The 17,405-nt window shown below is 40.6% G+C and overlaps 1 long non-coding RNA gene across 1 annotated transcript in view; it reads left to right on the forward strand.

The window, feature by feature from the left end:
* Positions 1–14,585: 14,585 nt before the first annotated feature.
* LOC123968615 overlaps positions 14,586–17,405 on the forward strand; it is a 9,542-nt gene continuing 6,722 nt past the window's right edge. The window contains exon 1 of the long non-coding RNA XR_006824502.1: positions 14,586–14,637. This is a non-coding gene — a long non-coding RNA (uncharacterized LOC123968615). The remainder of the gene's footprint in view (positions 14,638–17,405) is intronic.

Below are 17,405 nucleotides of genomic sequence, written 5' to 3' on the forward strand. Positions count from 1 at the left end.
ATGAGGTTGCATACAGAGGGAGAGAAAGTAGAGGAGAGAGGAGCTCAGTGCATCATGGGAAATCCCCCGGCAGTCTAGGCCTATAGCAGCATAACTAAGGGATGGTTCAGGACTCACCTGAGCCAGCCCTAACTATAAGCTTTATCAAAGAGGAAAGTCTTAAGCCTACTCTTAAATGTGGAGATGGTGTCTGCCTCCTGAACCCAAACTGGAACCTGGTTCCACAGGAGAGGAGCTTGATAGCTGAACGCTCTGGCTCCTAGTCTACTTTTGGAGACTCTAGGAACCACAAGTAACCCTGCATTCTGGGAGCGCAGTGCTCTGGTGGGGTAGTAAGGTACTATGAGCTCTTTAAGATAAGATGGTGCCTGACCATTAAGAGCTTTGTAGGTAAGAAGAATGATTTTAAATTCTATTCTGGATTTTACTTGTATTTACTAAAGTAAATACAAGTGAGGTTAAATATATTAAAGAAATAAAACAGTGACTAAACAAACAGAATGCAATCAAATGAGAGTAATGGAGTTCAATATGAACTTAGTTGGTCTCTTGTGGGAAAGGATTTGATTCTAAGGAGCAAGAGAACCACTAAACGCAAGTTATATGATGATAACTCAGTTAAATTTGGCTAGGAGTTTCGGTCTAAAATGATTAAGGATTAAAGCTAATAGATTAAAAGATATTGGACATCAACTGGTCACAGAATGCACGGTTCAGCCTTACTACTTTCAGTTTCTCAGCCGGTTGGTGTTCAGGCGGCCACACACTGACTGAGTTTCGTGCATTCTCGGTTATGACTGCTTGGCACACCGTTGGCTGGTCACTTTCTCTGCCAGGGGATTGCCCGGAAGTCTGTTGTTTCAGCTGGTAGGTGAAAAAACTTGCAGTGATAGGCCATTAGCCTGGCTTGGTTCGTCTGTTTGATGTCATCTGGATTACTGCTGCCGTAACAGACCCGCGTGGCTGGGTCCGAACTTCGGTGAGAGCAATATAAGTTAATTCAGCTAAAATAAAGCTTAACATGAACTTAATTGTTCCTGAATTCAACGTTGCGTGGCATAAACGATCTGAAAACTTAAACAAAACAAAAGAAAGCACAAGGAAAGGCATTAAAACAATGACATGTAATACTTATTGTCCTCTGGGAAGGGACTGTTTCCATGAGAGGACCTAAGGATTCTCAGACTATTTAATTTAACTCAATCCTTGGTTCAGGAGCTAGGAAAATCAGTTAATTAACACATGATAATATTTCTGTATCATATAATTTCTAAGAGAGTATATAAAGGTGCTGGGAACAAAGCATTCGTTACAACATAAATTAAATGCAGAAATGTTGGCGAGCTTTGATGAAGATTAAAAAGCACTGCAACATTTACTTATTTATGGTTTCTTCTTTTAACACAGTTTTTAACAAGAACATAATAATAGAACTACTCAAATTAAAGTGGCAAACTGAGTTAAAGATTATTTAGCTTAACAGATAATGGGCTGTATCCTTCTCTGGTGTCTTTTCTCACCAGTTTCACAACTGGGTGTGAAAAGTGAGAGTGCATGTTAAGAGTCCAAATGAATGGCTCTTTGGTAGGGTAGAGAATCAAGACTGAAGAAACAGGGTTATTTTATGTCTGAGGTAATCTGAAAGAGGAATGTTGTTACCATGATTACCCTGCTATTTTGGTCTAAAGTTGATGATACACAGAGCAACTTTTAGAGCAATCGTGCAGGGCAACCTTGTCGTCAGTGGTAATGAGTCCAGATTACTACGGTAATCCCCTTCCCCCACCTCTCCGCCACCCGCCCCGCACCACCGCTATCCATTTAAAACATAGTCGGATTTGCCACTAGCAACATTACCCAGCAACATTGCTCAAAAATTTGCCCCATGTATTATCAGCTTTAGAGAGTGTCTGTGTGGGGGTTCTGCTAGTTACTTAGGGTAATGCAATTCATGCTAGTCTTAAAGCAGCAGGTGTCTGCTTTCTTACTTACTCCTATTAACAACAATAAAGCAGAAAATTATATATTGGGAAAACAAAACATGTAACATTACACCATGGTTACCCTGCCCTTTTGTGTCTGTGTGTGTGGGCTGTCAGTTTAAGATGAGGTTAGTCTCTGGACAAGGTTTATTTTAATAGTCATGCTTATAGTATGTTATCTCAACTTGACCAGAGGTGGTAGGCTTTATGGCTGAAACTTCTCAAACAGCGGGAGTGGAGCAAACCTTTCACCCCCTCCTTTGGGAAAAGCTCATTAATTAGGACATAGTAATGTAGAGTTGCAGGTGTACTGATGAAAATGAACTTGAATTGCTCTAGGTGTATATAAACCGATTTTCTATTGGTATAATTAAAGCTATAAGGTTGTTGTAACCTGTTATTGTCCCTTGTAGTAGCTAAGGGTGTGGGTTTGAGTGGGTGTGTGAGTCATCTGTGTATGTATATTCCAGATACACTAAACAAATTATAATCGGAACACTTTTGTTTTTGCCCCCATTCATCATGAGCCGGACTCAAAGATCTAAGACTTTCTCGATGTACACAAAGACGTATTTCTCTCAAATATTATTCACAAATCTGCAATTGGCATGCTGACTGCAGGAATGTCCACCAGAGCTGTTGTCCGTGAATTGAATGTTCATTTCTTTACCATAAGCCGTCTTCAAAGGTGTTTCAGGGAAACTCATCTGCATGCTCATCGTCCTCATCGGGGTCTCGACCTGACTGCAGTTTGTCGTCGTAACTGACTTGAGTGGGCAAATGATGGCGCATGGCACTTCGGAGAGGTGTTCACGCATGAACCCAGTTTTCACTGTACAGAGCAGATGGCAGACAGCATGTATGGCGTTGTGTGGGTTAGCGGTTTGCTGATGTCAACCTTGCAGATCAAGTGGCCCATGGTGGCGGTCACACCAGATACTGACTGGTTTCCGGACCCCTCCCAAATGGATGGATTATCTTGGCAAAGAAGTGCTCACAAACTGATTTTGACCGATTTGTGAACAATATTTGAGGGAAAAGCTCATTGATTAGGATATGGTGATGTTGAGCTCCATGTTTAAAAGCTGAACACATCTGATAGGATTAGAAATGGGTTTTTATCTCCATCGTTAATTCTTTATTCAGATTGGAGGGCTGCAGTTTGTCAGAGATCAGCTGTGCTTCTCTGGCCTCAGCTCTGAAGTCCAACCCCTCCCATCTGAGAGAGCTGCAGCTGAGCTACAACAAGCTGCAGGATTCAGGAGTGAAGCTGCTGTGTGGTTTTCTGGAGATCCACACTGCAGACTGGAGACTCTGAGGTCAGTTCACTGGCTCTTTGTTACTATTGTAGATCTGATATGTTTAATTGACAAGTGAACCTAATTTGTGTTCATACATAGCTTCCATCCATAAAGTTGTAAATGTCCTGTTGTTCATAGTTTCATGTTTCTTTTTCTAAATTTAGTCTGCAGTCACAAAGACTTGTGTTTCTTAAAGAAACTGTAAAAAATGTTTGCTGTTAGTTGTTAAAGTAAATAACTGTTTCTAATTTTTGATAAATGGTCACAACTGTATACAGAAGATTCTCTGAACTAATATTTGTTTTAAACGGTTTACTTGTTGAAGTAGAAATATTTCTTTGTTTGTGTTGGTTTCAATGTGTTTTCAAAAACAACATCTGATCATTGATATTGATCCTTCAGAACACACACACACACACACACACACACACACACACACACACACACACACACACACACACACACACACACACACACTATTAGGGAACCTCCGGGTCTGACAGGTGAAGCCAATGCTGAAGTGTCCTTAAACCTGCAATCTTGGTAATAGCCAGCTCGGGGCGACCCCACTATAGGGGTGGGTAAGATTTATTACAGGCAGGATCACTATTCATGACCTAATGTCCCTTGATTTTCATATTGGTTTTTAAGTCTATTTTGCAAGTTACTGGGTTATTCGGGTGTCCTGTGTCCAATGTAACAATCACCCCCTCTTTTAAAGATTTTAATATACATTTTAATTGGGTTTTCCCATGAATGAATGTGCTTCTGCATATTTAAAAACACAAAGACAGGGATAGTTGTAAATATTGCTTGGCGTTTGCAGTAGCCAATAGCGCTGAATGTGAAATACACCCCCCCTAACCCCGTCATGCAGACTCCGTGCAGACTGGTTCCAGCTCTCAGCGAGTGAACACGGCAGCTAAGTCTCCTTTAAAGGATCAGTTATATTGATCCTTTAAAGGATATAATTTATCATTGATAATTGATCCTCTAAAGGTGGAAGCAATAGGGTCCTTTAAATGATCGATATAATATCTGTTTACATGAATGCTGAACTCCACATCTAAAACCTGAATACATCTGATTGGATTTTTTTTTTTTTTTGCATTTAGATTGAGTAGCTGCAGTTTGTCAGAGATCAGCTGTGCTTCTCTGGCCTCAGCTCTTAAGTGCAACCCTTCCCAACTGAAAGAGCTGGAGCTGACTGACAACAATTTGCAGGATTCAGGAGTGAAGCTGCTGTATGATGGACTGAAAAGTCCACATTGTAGACTGGAGACTCTGAGGTCAGTTCACTGACTCTGTTACTTTTGTGGATTTTAGATGTTTAACTAACAATTGAACCTAATTTAGAGTTTCCCACAGCATTTTAAGAGACTATGGTGGGTGGGCCCCGGACCCACTCGGGGAGTCTGGGGGCATGCCCCACATTAGAAAATTGTGAAAATTTTAAAGTAAAATGCATTAATTTGGTGCAAAATGAAGAGGCTAATTATGAAAAACTTTGCTCTCAATGGTGTGCTCTAGTAAACTATTTGATCATAAACCCACCGTATAGCTATACATGGTGATGAAACAGCAATAAAAGTCAACAAATTTATTTAATATTTTTCCAGCCACCCTAGCTCAAAGAATAGAAAATAGAATAAGTAATTTCCCTAACATTTTATTGTTTTATTTTTTACTTTTAATGCACACATGCAGGGCTTGACATTAACATTTTTGCTCTCTAGCCAGTGTGGCTAGTGGTTTTCAAAGCTACTAGCCACGCAGCATTTTCACTAGCCACATTTTTGCTGTTGGAAAATTATATGTTATATGATTAGTTGACAATAGTATGCTTAAATTGACATGCTAAAATGTACTAATATTATTGTTAGCTCTGATAAGGTATGTAAAGCTCATTTTTTTAAAAACATGTATGCTATTAAGATAAACGCATAACAAAGTAGCTTCTTATTTATATACTAAAAGTGCTGCATGGGTGTAAAAGATTAATTGAAAAGGTAAAAACTAAACTGAAAATTCAACACTATTTATTTTTTTTACAGCAGTAAGTACTCTAACACAGAGTAGAACAATTATCTGCATTAGAAACACAGCTATTACCTATTTTGTCTAAGAAGAAAATCCACAATTAAGGCAACAGGATTAAAATTTTATGTAGGTCTGTATAATTTTTGTGCACTTTCGATTGTTTGTTTTGCCTCTGCATTTCCTCAGAGCACTGCCTGGATTTATGTTTATCATCATGAAGTTCTGGTCACTCTGAGTAACTGCGTCCACCTGAAAAAAGTATACAGGTCTTTATTTTTCAGATTATTCCCATACAAACTCATCTTCTGCTTTCATACATAGCATGAGTACTTTTATTAAAACATAGAATTAATTCTGGAAAGGTAGTTGTGATATGATGATATGTGAAGAGTCCAGCCCTACTAGTAGTCTATATTTCTTTCTTTTTTAAATACCATGTCCCTTAATCTTTAAGACAAGTAATTTAAGTAATTTTACAGCATTTACCGGGCCTTTTCTCTGTCTCAGCTCTGCCTTTTCCCTTTCTCTCGTTCTCCTGTGCATTTTTTCCCACACTGATCAGCCACGCACACTCATGCTCTGACTGAACGTTGTGTTGATGTGTGTGTGCGTGCGACCAGTCGCGTGTGATGACAGAGATCATACAATCAGGTTAAAAGCAGGTAGGAGGCTGATGGTCCACAGGACTAAGGGACTGTGGCTGCCCTGCGACAGATTCAACTTTTATATTCTCATTTGACTAAAGTCTGGGGCCCCATCCTCACTACTACGTTTTAGTTTACAAAAGGAGAATTATAACGAATACAATCTCTGTCCACACCAGCATTTTAGCTGCATATCAGAGTTGACCTCTGTCTACATTAAAACAACTGAAAACACACATCTATTGGCCGTTCAGGCACACTGGGTATGTGCGTTCCGTTGTAAACATGAAGCAGATGTTCTATTCCATTAGTAAGAACAGAAAGATTTGGAGAAAGAATAAAGAAATGTAGACAAAGAATCAGACCAAAGTTTTTTAGCATGCACCAATAACGAGCTGGGACTGTTACTGAATGTAACACGCGACTGTGGCAGCGGGAAACAGACTGGGAGTTGCAAAGTAAAAGGCGACATGCACAGTAGCCTATAAGTGTAGGCAGATAGGCTTTAGCGTTATTTGCATGGTACAGAATATTTTTATAAAAATACTAACTCAAAAACTCAGTAGCTCAGTCAGTAGCATTACATGTGTTATGGGTGTGTGTGGTAGAAGTCTGAACCCTAAAGCCAAGAACCGATGCTATTAAGGGGAGTTTAATGAAACAGTCAGGAGAATGTGGGAGTGGAGAGTGATCCGACTCCAGAGTGGGGAGTCTGGGCAAGACGGTGAGTAGAGGCGGTGAAGGTGAGGCAGGTTGGCAGGCAGGTGACTGGCAGGCGGGTTCTGGAAAAGTGGAGGAGAACAAACAAGCGTTAGGGATAGCGAGGGAAAATTCAACAAGAAAAAACTAACTCACTACTGGAGAAGGCCAGGGTGTGTACCACAGGAGATACGCAGACGATCTGGCCAATACTCGCGTGCTGGACCGGGGTACATAACGGGGAGCTGATTGCAAACGAGGTGTGAGGGTAGAGAGCCAGAGCCAGGAAGACCACGCCCACCTGCAGACAGACAGACTCACAGGTAAAACGGGCAAACAGAGACAATAGGAAGGGGAAACAACAGAGAACACAAGGTAAACAGAGGAGGGTAACCGCTGGGCATAACATGATTTATAAGACCCAATCACAGAGCCGAGCATTTGCGATATTGTTTCTATAGTCCTCCATTTTTACCCCCCAGAGTTTCAAAACGCAAATTGGGTTGTAGAGTTTCCAAACTTTGTCGTTTTAGGTGTTTTCATCATTGTAGTCTGGACGGGAGGTGCAAATGTAGCAAAGTTCTCTGTTTTAATCTGAAAACGCAGTAGTGTGGATGGGGCCTGGATGTCATATTTAGAGTGCGCACCATTAACGTTACCGTAGTTACCTAAAAAGAAAAGTGGTTGTCTCGAGTCAGATGCCAAAGTGTGTGAGCGTATAAGCTTACAGCACTGTGGAGCAGCGCCCGCAAAGCACAACGTTAGAGGTCTGTAATATTATCATGAGATGTGTAAAAGTATTTTCGGTTCATTTTGAAACTATGGCGAAACAAATTAGATTATGGCGGGCCGCCATGGTCTGGTAAATTAATGGGAAACACTGCTAATTTATGTTCATACATAACTTCCATACATAAAGTTGTACTTCCTATTTCCTTTTGTTCATATTTTCATGTTTCTTGTTTTAAATTTAGTCTGCAGTCACAAAGACTTGTGTTTCTTAAAGAAACTTTAGAAAATGTCTGCTGTTAGTCGTTAAAGTAAATGAATGTTTATAATTTTTAGTAAAGGTCCTTTATGGTAAATTAAAAAATAAATTGACTGAATTGAAATGACTTGTGTTCTTAGCATTAAATCCGAAATATCTTATAATGCAAGACAATCTGCAAGAGTTTGATGCCATCTCCTTCTAACTTAAGATTCTTCAAAACAGCTACTACACACTCCCCACCAGACAGATTCACGAGCAAAGAACAAGGCACTACCTTACAAGCACATGACTTTCAGTGTAAAATGCAGTGTAAAATGACCATGGTCTGCACCAGGAATGGAGGTGGCTGATGGACCTGCAGTAAAATAATGAATGAATTAAACTTTGACTTCATTTTTAAAATGCAGAAGGTTATCATTGTAACATTACACCTCTTTTATACTCACCAACAGAAGAAACTGTTTACTTACACCTGTGATGATCTTCCAACCATATTCTTTAAAGTGCTCCTGGAGAGGAGATATGAAGAGTAGCTTTAATGTTGGCCCTTCAGAAAATGGAGCCTGTGAGCTCATCTCTTCTTCAAGCCTCTTGTTTTGTCTTTCTTCATATCCTGACATATATTTATGTCTCCTCAGACATCAGAGCCTCTGACTGACCGATCATAACAAGGTCAGTCAGGGTCAGGAGTCACAGGGAGATCCAAGCAAGCTCAACCATCAGGGTAGCTGATTTTACATAATAAATAACTAACTAAATTAATGATGTGTAATTTAGAGGTGTATTTCATTTTATTAAAAACATTTTTATGTTCCTTATTTCAGTGAAATATTTCTAACACTAGCTGGCAGTGACTGTATGGGGCCCTCTGCTGGCCACAGGGCCCTATGCCACGCAAAGGCCACTTATTGGCTCGGCCGGTTCTGTGCGTATTCCTCCCCAGTTCCACCCTCTCATTCAAACGTGGTCCCTTCTGGTTCAAAGAAACCAAGATGCCAAACTCGAGGCTTCAAAATGATAGTCCACAAACCAATGGGTGATGTCACAGTGGCTACATCCACTTCTTTTATACGATCTATAACAGAAACTGAGGATAGGTGTATGAATGTTGTGCTGACATTTGGATGATGTCTGTAGGAGGCTGACATTAAGATGATCCACAGTAACACAATGACGAACTCCCTCTAATCATTTTAGGGAAAAGCTCATTGATTAGGACATAGTAATGTTGAGCTCCATGTTTAAAACCTGAACACATCTGATTGGATTAGAAATGGATTTTTATCTCCATCATTTATTCTTTATTCAGATTAAGGAGCTGTAGTTTGTCAGAGATCAGCTGTGCTTCTCTGGCCTCAGCTCTGAAGTCCAACCCCTCCCATCTGAGAGAGCTGGAGCTGAGCTACAATGAGCTGCAGGATTCAGGAGTGAAGCTGCTGTCTGCTGGACTGGAGAGTCCACACTGTAGACTGGAGACTCTGAGGTCAGTTCACTGACATTCTGTTGCTATTGTTGATCTTATATATTTAATTAACAATCAAACCTAATTTATATTGATACATAACTTACAAACCCGTTTCAAACTAGTTGAGATGCTCTGTAAAATGTACATAAAAACAAAATGTAATGATGTGCAAAACATTAAAGCTCCTTATTTAATTGAAAAGTACAAAGATAACTGTCAAATGTGGAATGTTATTGTGTTTTTGTTATCAGCTGCATCCCCTCTTCTTTTGCCAACACTTCATAACTAAGGAGACTTATTGCTGTAATCTTGAAAGTTAAATGTTTTCCCATTCTTGCTTGATGCAGGATTCCTGCTGTTCATCAGTTCCTCCTTTGTCGTATTTTACTTTTCATAATGTGTTAAACATTTTCAATGGGTGACAAATCAGGACTGCAGGCAGGCCAGCTGAGAACCCAGACTTTTTTACTACAGATTACTACAGATACTACAAATTTTTACTTGTCAGACCAACAGACAGTTTCCCACTTAACCTCAGCCCATCTTAAATAAGCTCAGGTGTATAGAAGACAGTAGTCATTCTGGATCTGGTTAATATAAGTTTTATTCGTTGTATATTAGAGCTTCAACTTGCATTTGTGGATGAGAGACGAACTGTGTTCACAGACGATTGTTTCAGGAAGTGTTCCTCAGCCCATGTGGTGATACCCTCTACAGAAGTGTGTAAGTTGTTTATGAGATGCTGTAAGAGGGCCCAAAGATCACGGCCATCCAATACTGGTATTTGGCCTTGTCCCGTGCATACAGAGATTTTCTCTGATTTTCTGAATCTTTTAATGATGTGATGTACTGTGGACAATGAAATCCCCACATTCTTTGCAATTTTACTTTGAGAAACATTATTCTTAAATTTGTCAGCACAGTTTTTCACAGTGGTAAACCTTTCCTCATTTTTACGTCAGAAACAGCCAGTTTACCTAATTGATTGTAAGATGTTTTCTTTTACCATTTGAAAACCTTGGCATTCTTTTGCCACTGTCCCAACTTTTTTGAAACGTGTTGCTGGTATCAAATTCAAAATGGACACATAATTTCAATATTTGATAAGTTGTGTTTGTGCTATTTTACATTTTATTATTTTATTTTATATTTCTTCCCATCATCACATTTAGTTTTAATTTACATTTTACACAGTGTGCCAACTTTTGGAAATGTGGTTGTACATCCATGAAGATATAAATTTCCTGTTGCTCATTTTTTTGTGTCTTGTACTAAATTTAGTGAAAGTGTAGAAAATGTCTGCTGTCAGTCGTTAAAGTAAATGAATGTTTCTAAATGGTCACATCTATATACAGAAGATCCTCTGAACTAATATTTGTTTTAAACTGATCAAGTTTACTTGTTGAAGTAGAAATATTTCTTTTCTTTCTGTTCAATTCAATGTTTTTTCAAAAATATTGTCTGATCATTGATATTGATCCTTTAGAACACACACAAATACACAGATCAAACCATATTTCCAAAAGCTGTTTAAAGGATCAATAAAGTTTTTCTCCTCTAGTTCCAGACTGGCCTGAGATCAGCAGCATGTTATTGATCTTTACTGACACGGATAAGTGTGTGAATGTTGTGCTGACATTTGGATGATGTCTGTAGAAGGCTGACATTATGATGATCCACAATAATACAATGACAAGTCCCTCTACTCATTTTAGGTAAAGGTCATTGATTAGGACATAGTAATGTTGAGCTCCTAAACACATCTGATTAGATAAGAAATAGATTTTTATTAAACACTGATGAATGATTTGAAGCAGGAACATTGTCTTCTAAAGTTACATCATTTATTCTTTATTCAGATTGAGTCTCTGCAGGTTGTCAGATATCAGCTGTACTTCTCTGGCCTCAGCACTTAAGTCCAAACCCTCCCATCTGAGAGAGCTGGACCTGAGTAACAACAACAAGCTGCAGGATTCAGGAGTGAAGTTGCTGTCTGATGTTCTGGAGAGTCCACACTGTAAACTGGAGACTCTGAGGTCAGACACCATTTTTTCCATCTGTGTTGAGATTAATATGATGTGAAAGTTGTGGTGACACTAAACTGCAGATATAAGGCTAATACACTGATCCACACTGAGGATCTTAATGCTAATGTCTATTTTCTTCTTCAGTGGTTTAGTCCATTGTATGTGGCAGAGCAATGCTGAGCTCCACATTTAAAATCTTAATATAATGAGAATGTCCAATGGATAATTCACTCTGAACTGCTCAGACTCCTGATTTTCAGTTTATATTCCACACCACGTTTTTAAATAAATGATAATTAAAATACATAAATACAATGAATAAATTCTCTATTTCAACTATCAGAAAATAACAAATATATCCAGTATTTGCCAACATTGTTATGAAGCTATATGATGCTTATACTGACTGAATAGTTCAAACTGAAGAAGCTTTGATTTTATGACTCCACTATTCCTATAAGAAAAAGTGTAGAAAAAGTGCTTTTAGTATTTTATCTTTTGCATTGTAAATAAGATTTTGGGAGTATCATGCAAGGTTTTTTTTCTGTTGTTCAGATTGGTTACTTTTGTGGAGTTTGTTTTGGTGGATGTTGAAGGGAGCTGCATTTGCCCCCAATTTGTATAGTTGCAAACCTGTTTTGAGTTGTAACATCAATGTGTTTTTGGGTCTGTGACTTGGTGAGTTGGCCAGCTAGCTTTGGTAACATACATTAAGTCCTACAGGTCATGCTTTGTTTGGTTAGTATGAGTTTTGTTGTAGCTTTGTTTCCTTGTGTTGTGTGTCTTGGATGACTTGGTTGGCTTGTAAGCCTTTGTTTTGTTTCTTTGAAACTTTGTGTGCTACTTTGGTTTAGTGCTTACTTTCCAGTTTTGTGTGCATTTGGTTGCAGGAATTTTGGTTTGTGTGTCTAGCAGAAGGCCAACTTGTTAATTTGAGATGAGCTTTGCGTGCTCATTTTGATGTGATCTTTGGGTCAGGGCTTTCACCTCAACTTCTGATTTGTCAACATACCTCACTTTTCTGTATTCCTGCAAAACCATCTTCAATTTTCACAAGCACTAACTTCGTTTATTTTACCTCTCCGGGAACCATCGCCTTATCGTGGTGGAGAGGTTTGAGTGCCCCGGTAAGCCTGGAGGCTGAGTTGTCTGGAGCCTATTGCTCCTGGTAGGGTCTCCCAAGGTTCGAACATAAGGATGCTCATAAGTGTAGGTGGTACCAGAGCACCCTAGGCCGAAGATCGATTTTGGAAGCGTTTCATCTGATTTGAGGCTGCATGTTTTGGACACTCTGGTGAAGAGAGGGGCGGAGCTGTCAACTGATCACCATCTGGTGGTGAGTTGGGTCAGGGGGTGCGGGAAGACTCTTGACAGAACCGGTAAGCCCAAACGGGCAGCGCGGGTGAACTGGGAATGTCTGGAGGAGGCCCCTGTCCGTGAGATATTCAACTCAAACCTCCGGCGGAGCTTTTATGGCATCCCTGTGGAGATTGGGGACATTAAACATGAGTGGGCAATGTTCAAAGCCTCTATTGCTGAAGCCGCAGCGGGAAGCTGTTGTCTCAAGGTCTTAGGTGCTTCAAGGGGCTGCAGACTGGTGTGGTGGTTCCCCTGTTCAAAAGGGGGGACCAGAGAGTGTGTCCTAATTACAGGGGTATCACACTTCTCAGCCTCCCCAGTAAAGTCTACCCCAGGGTGCTGGAACAGAGGGTTCGGCCGATAGTCGAACCTCAGATCGAAGAGAAACAATGCGGTTTTCGTCCCAGTCGTGGAACAACTGACCAGCTCTTTACTCTCACAAGGTTCCTGGAGTGGGCTTGAGAGTATGCCCATCCAGCCTATATGTGCTTGTAGATCTGGAGAAGGCGTATGACCAGGTCCCCCGGGAGATACTGTGGGAGGTGCTGCGGGAGTGTGGGGTGAGGGGGACCCTTCTCAGGGCTATCCAATCCCTGTACATCCAAAGCGAGAGCTGTGTCCGAGGACTCGGTAGCAAGTCGGACTCTTTCCAGGGGAGGGTTGGCCTTTCGCCAGGGCTGTGCTTTGTCACCAATCCTGTTTGTGATATTCATGGACAGGATATCGAGGCGTAGTCGTGGCGAGCAGGGGCTGCGGTTCGGTGGGCTTGGCATCTCGTAACTGCTTTCTGTGGCCATGGTTCTCAGCAACCGGTGGAGTGCCAACTCCAGGTAGGGAATGAGTCCTTACCCCAAGTGAAGGAGTTCAAGTACCTCGGGGTCTTGTTCACGAGTGAGGGGAGATTGCAGCAGGAGCTCGCCCGGAGAATCGTAGCAGCAGGGGTGGTATTGCACTCGCTTTACCGCACCGTTGTGACGAAAAGAGAGCTGAGCCGTAAGGCAAAGCTTGCGATCTACCGGTCAATTTCCGTCCCTACCCGCACCTATGGTCATGAAGGCTGGGTCATGACAAAAAGAACGAGATTGCAGGTACAAGCGGCCGAAATTGGTTTCCTTAGGCGGGTGGCTGGTGTCTCCCTTAGAGATAGGGTGAGAAGCTCGGCCATCCACGAGGAGTTCAGGAGAGTTGAGCCGCTGCTCCTTTGCGTTGAAAGGAGCCAGTTGAGGTGCTTTGGGCATCTGTTAAGGATGCCTCCTGGACGGCTCCTTAGGGAGGTGTTCCAGGCATGTCCAGCTGGGAGGAGGCCAGACCCAGGACTAGGTGGAGAGGCCTCGGGATCCCCCAGTCAGAGCTGGTTAATGTGGCTCGGGAAAAAGGTCCCCTTCTGGACCTGCTGCCCCCGCGACCCGCCCCCGGATAAGCGGATGAAGATGGATGGATGGATGGATGGATGGATGTTTATTTTAGTTAAATAAATTATTTGTTTATTGTTATTATTTGTTTTAACTAAGTACCTTGTGTGGACTCCCTCTTTGTCACATTCTCTGAGCCAGTTTGTAACAAAATATTGTAGATGTCTTTTGTTCACATTTCCCCAAAGTTCATCCTGACATATTTCGCATCTTTGGGATCTTGAGTGGTTTCTGTGGGTTTTTGTGTTTGGCTGAACAACATGAGTTTGTACAGATGGAGCCACTGGTGGAGCTGCAGAGTTCAAGAGGTGAAGTCACTACATCTTTATTAAAGTAGCAGCACGTTGTCATTAATATTAATGAGAGCTCTTTTTACTTTTTGTATTTTACAGTTTGAACTTGCATCCTGTTGGGTTCAGGTGTTTGAAGTTTCCATTTTCTAAACTACTACATTCTAAACCTTCTTCAGCTCTAAACAGATTATTAAACATGGAATGATTTCAAGCAGAATCATTGTCTTCTAATGTTACATCATTTATTCAGATTGTTGGGGTGCAGTTTGTCAGAGATCAGCTGTGCTTCTCTGGCCTCAGCTCTGAAGTCCAACCCCTCCCATCTGAGAGAGCTGGAGCTGAGTCACAACGAGCTGCAGGATTCAGGAGTGAAGCTGCTGTCTGCTGGACTGGAGAGTCCAAACTGTAGACTAGAGATTCTGAGGTCAGTTCACTGACTCCTTTACTATTGTAGATCTGATATGTTAAATTAACAATTGAACCTCATTTCTGTTCATACATAACTTCCATCCATAAAGTTGTAAAGGTCCTTTTGTTCATATTTTCATGTTTTTTGTATTAAATTTAGTCTGCAGTCACATCAAACTTATGTAGGGGTTTTATTATGTAGCCCCTATATAGATTATATGTAGTTTTTCCAATAAAATCACTAATTAATAAATTTTTTCTCCGGTTTTGTCAATGGGCTCAAACCTTACTTAAAAATGAAGCACACGCCTGTTTTCTCTGTTGCTTGCATCAGCTACTATTCTGCTATTAATGTGATTACACCGGGATGGAGGCAGCTCTGTTCACACAATCCCGAGCCTCTCTCAGACTACAGGGACAACACGGCAGCTAACAACTAACACCACAAAACAACCGGCTCCCAGCAAAACACAAACTCCAACATAAACTCCACGTCAAACAACAATTAAGATTTATGTGATGAAGCCCATCAGACCAATGAGATTCAGATGATGTCGGGTGAAAACAGTGAACATTAGAAAGGTAGGAATCAACTAGTCACATTAGTTCGCCGGCTAACACAGAGCATTTGCTAACGTCATTTGGTACAAAGTTATATCGCTCTACACATTACTTCACCAACTAATGCGACCCATGTCACTATCCTGTGTACCACCAGTATTATGTCAAAGTGATTGATTTAGCCTGCAAGAAATGATGGAACAGTAAAAAGCAAATGTGGACCGATTTGGTTACTAGCCTATATGTAAGGCAGGGCAGGACAGCCAGCTAATGCTACATTAGCTCGGACCTGCCGCTGTTTGCTTTGTGACGTTCAAATTAGATTTATTGTCCTTTACTCAGGGACACATCTTCTCCATCTCTCAATCGTTGTAATGTGACCCACATACAATCCTGCAACAAAACGGCAACAACAACACAGAGGAAGAGTCATCCACTAACATTACAGTAAAGTTACTTACGTCTGTTATAAAGTGTGACAACAATCTCATTTATAATATTCAGTCTAGCTCACTGACTGTTTCATTATCATCCAATACATTTAACTGTGCTCACATTGCTGAGCCTCCGGTGAAAGAAACACAAATAGTAAAGTTAGATACTGAAAAGCAGACAGGCGAGCTAACGCTGATGTAGCACATCGGCTAAATGCAGTGACTGTACTGTTATCATATAACGAGCATGGATTGGGTCAACCTGCAGCTGATAAAAATATTGTATACTGTAACATTGCAGTGGGAGTTTACCTGAGTTTCCAGCATGTTGTGTGAAGCTTTCTCCCTGTCTGTTTATAGCCGCTGTCAATATGCTTGCTGCTCTAAATGAAAGGAGCTGGTTTTGAGCTGCCTCTGTGTTGTAATTCCCTATTATTACTGTGTTTGTGGTGCAGGATTTGTTCAGTGCTGAATTTAGTTTACATCAGGCACCTCGTTGGGCAGCTAAGGGGTCCTTATAATATTGAGCCGTTCATTTTACATTGATGCCTGTCTGCGTTTGTGATGAAGATGGGTGGAAATGATCTGCTAATGACAGCTAATTAGTTCCTTTGTTATGCAAATGAAGTGGTGGATTTTGGGGCTCATTTTGGGCTCATTAAGCTAGTATTCTCATGTATATTGTGTTTTGTTTATTGCAGATACCAGTACAGAACCAATGTAAAATCAGACCAATGTAAAGTCTCAGGCAGAACAGACAACAGAGATAAAATCTAACTAATCAAACTGTAAACAGCAAACCAGAAACACAGAGCTGTATTTAATTTGGAGTTGTGTTTCATCAGTAAAGTTAAGTTCACTGTCCTACTGTGTCCCGCCTCGCTCTCTAATCGGAGTGTCTGTGTGGATGAGGTGTTCCAGCGAATCCCCCTAAACCAACATACAGTCCTAGCTCTCCGTAACACTCTGAGCCAGGAACATTGAAGTAACAGAGCCTGAACATGTCTGGAGAAAAGCCACCGCCCTCATACCGGTGTTTCCAAAAACTCCATAATGCCTTTTAAAGAATCTGTAGAAAATGTCCGTTGTTAGTTGTTGTAGTATCTCCCTCAGAAAAGAGATTTCAATCTCAGGGGACTTACTGGTTAAATGAAGGTTAAATAAATAAATCAAAAAGTAAATTAATGTTTTGGAAAATGGTCACATCTGTATACAGAATTCCTCTGAACTACTAATTGTTTTAAACTCATCAAGTTTACTTGTTGAAGTAGAAATATTTCTTTGCTTTCTGTTTATTTAAGTGTTAATTCCAGACTGGCCTGAGATCAGCAGCATGTTATTGATCTGTGTTGACATGAATAGGTGTATGAATGTTGTGCTAACATTTGGATGATGTCTGTAGAAGGCTGACATTATGATGATCCACAATAACACAATGACAAAGTCCATCTACTCATTTTAGGGAAAAGCTCATTGATTAGGACATGTAATGTTGAGCTCCACATTTAAAACCTGAACACATCTGATTGGATCACCGACATGCACAGATATTTTGGGGAGTTTTATTAATTCCCTCACACTCACAGTTGTTTCATACTGAACAGATTTCAACAAAATAATCCATGGTCCACAATAACTGATGGCGACAAGGACTTAGTTAGTTAGTCATTTGAGGGAGGGCTGTCTGTATATGTGTGTGTGTGTGTGTGTGTGTGTGTGTGTGTGTGTGTGTGTATACATATTTTTTAAACATACAAAAAAGTCACTCTTCAAAAAAGGAAATAAGCAC

This window comes from Micropterus dolomieu, linkage group LG01 (assembly GCF_021292245.1).
Source record: "Micropterus dolomieu isolate WLL.071019.BEF.003 ecotype Adirondacks linkage group LG01, ASM2129224v1, whole genome shotgun sequence".
Taxonomy (NCBI): Eukaryota; Metazoa; Chordata; class Actinopteri; order Centrarchiformes; family Centrarchidae; genus Micropterus; species Micropterus dolomieu.